The following is a 3,070-nucleotide window of genomic DNA, read 5'->3' as shown; positions in this document are numbered from 1 at the left end:
ATAGCCTTTCGTATAAAATTGCCTAGCCCAACACGTGACCTTTATAGCCGTATTTCTTTTCCAACGCTGCAATATCATCTCGAAACCCTCCGACTCTCCTACATCCGTAGCCGTTTTCAAGCACACCATCCTCTTCTGTTTGACACAATGCACTATTTAGCACTACATCCTACGCCTTCACGTCATGTACTCACTCCATTATCCCTTCTTTTCACGTTATATCATTACACACTTCCTCCCGATGATCCCATGCTTATGCTTCTAGATGATTACACCATTCATACTCATCTTCCCCTCATTTTCCCCTCAATTCACGCACAGTGATTACCTTTGTATACTAACTTGGGTTCCCACCGTCTTACATCATAGCCTAGAGTCCCCCTAGGCAAGAAGATAACCTCATGCGTCTGTTAACATCTCACCGTTGTGTTGTTTTGTGCATTGCACATCACTCCATCCTTCATCTCCATCATCACCCAACTACGAATCGTATCTTAAACTACATCGTTTCTATATTTCCTAATTTCACAATAAGCCTCATTTCATCCATGTTATATTTCTCTCTTATTACGTATGCTATTTCCATCACTTTCTCAGTACTGACAATCTTACTTTCCATTTCATTATTATTATTTTTTTATTATTATTATAAAATAACCATCATAAATGTTTGTAATTAATAATTTGTTATTTTGTAATTCCTAACAACTAATGAATGTATGTATGTCTTTCATTCCTGGAATGTATTCATCACTGTGTCAATATATGTAAATGTGAACGTTCCTTCTCCAAGCCAAATGTTAAGGAACGCAAAGTTCCTTAAGTCCAGCAATTCAACGAATAAAGATGTAATAAAGCACTTAGACCACCTCCCGACCTTTAAACCTCAGTCTCCTCACAGCACTTCCCTAAAACAGGGCGTAACCCTGTAAAAGGTAGCTAGCTTTGGCTAGCATTAAAAAAAATGTTTTGAGGAAGCTTTTTTCTCAGTTCCTTTGATAATTATCAATTAAAATTAAAAGAGCAACCCACATGATGCTTAATTTGTTGTTCAAATTACGCGTTATTGTTAATAATTTCAATCATTGTTGTTCATTAATCGTGTATAATGTAAATGTATAATATTTACTATACATTAAATATTCTAAATATCTTGTTCTATTTATTAATATTTTATGCAATAATGTTAAGCCTGGTATTGGTCCGAGTGAATAGTCAGTTAACTAGTAATGGTTTTCCTTCACTGAATTTGACAAATTAATTATCTGAAGCCAGTCCGAATGAACTGCTTCTTCACCTTCATAGAAACAGCGGCAACTTGACATGAACTGCCGCCAAAAGAATTTTTTGTCGTTTTGCTTTTTATATCCACTTAAAAGAGGAAAACAAGTAATAATTACATACATCCAATGATACTCATCATTTAATCTGCCCGAAACCAGAGTATACTAATTTCATTTTCGTCGATTTCTGAGTTTAAGCATAAAACATGAAACAATTTGTGTTCCGCGTATTTCACGCCGAACATTATACTACAACAAATTGAATCTAGAAATTGACGCAACATTCAAACGAAGACCATTTTCCAATTACAACAGTTCGTGTCAAGCAATCACTGTTTCCACATAAACCCAATTTCTCACGAAAAAAAAATAGTTAAGTCTGTCTTCAGAGAGCTCAAATCTTTATTAGTGGTATTTGCGTCACTGTTAGCAGTATACGTATCACCACAAAGAAAATACAAACCGTAATAAATATAATCATATTTCACATTCAGTACATACTTGTAGATATAAAACAATCAGCTTCAGCAGAACAAATTTATCAGATATTATTGGTAATGGATGGCATACACATGGTTATCAACATAATACAACAACTGAAGTTGGAAATATATAAGATATCTGGGTGAGCAAGGTTATGCAACGCCTAGCTGTTGGTGGTACATGTTACGGTAAAATTTACACTATAGGAGGAGCAGTAGTGTTCAGTGAAATGAAAAAAACAATGATAGTTTAATATTGGCGACCTGAAATTTTGAAAAAGGATAAATTGTTAACCCTCGGTTATGTAGTGCGAAGAAGACGAAGATGGCAAGATTGCCGCCACTTGATCTTTCTTTTAGTTTAAAATATTTCTGTTTATCCCTTCAATATAATCTGTTCTACAGTACACGTTTCCTTTAAATATTGACTGCTTATATTTTATCATGTGATGTTGGAAGATAGTTTGATACGTGACCTCAACTTTTTGAAACTGAGCATTTTATGCGTAATGCGATAATTATGCTCTTGCATCAACTCTATTACAGGCCTTGTAAACGAATAGAACGAGTCTTTGATTCGATGTCACTGACTTGAAAACACAAAACATCTGCTGTAGTATTGTAGAAGATCGTATCTCAGCCCAAACTTATATGATCTTATAAAAGAACTTACATAAAAAATACTAAGATGAAAATAGAAATACAAAATATAAAAATGAAGTAAAATTTCTAATTTTACAGTCTGTAGACTAAAGGAAACGGATATTTAAGGAAAGTGAATGATTATGAAAGAATAAGTTGAATGAAAACATGAGAGGAAACTGGAAATCCAGAAGAAACCCTAGAACATGATGTTGTACACTAGAAACTTCCACGCTCAGGAATTAAACCACGGACTCCTAGCAGCAGAAGTGAAGGCTCTACTTTTACTTTGTTTTGTTTTCAAACACTTGATCAACTCTTTCTTAAACTGATGAATTTATAGTAGACTCGATAGGGACACAAATACAAGAACATTGAGGATAGTTAAAATTTCCCATTCTCTTCAGTGGTACTCGAATCATGATAGATTTCGCCTCATGATTATGACTCTAACGCATCAGACAGCTTTATTACATCACACCAAGGGAGCTCATCAGGGGGGGCAAGGGGGGCGCCCGCCCCCTAAAGGAAATTGTATTTAGGAATATCGAAAACCCAATATAATTTTTACATTAGTTACAGCAAAATTTGAAACTATATTTGAAATATCGCTTATACTTGCCCCCCCCTTGGAAACCACAACATGGGCGCCCTTGCATCACA

Source organism: Thermobia domestica, chromosome 13, assembly GCF_964235325.1.
Source record: "Thermobia domestica chromosome 13, izTheDome1.hap1.1, whole genome shotgun sequence".
Lineage (NCBI taxonomy): Eukaryota > Metazoa > Arthropoda > Insecta > Zygentoma > Lepismatidae > Thermobia > Thermobia domestica.
The sequence above is the reverse complement of the archived record's forward strand: the minus strand, read 5'-3'. Positions refer to the sequence as shown.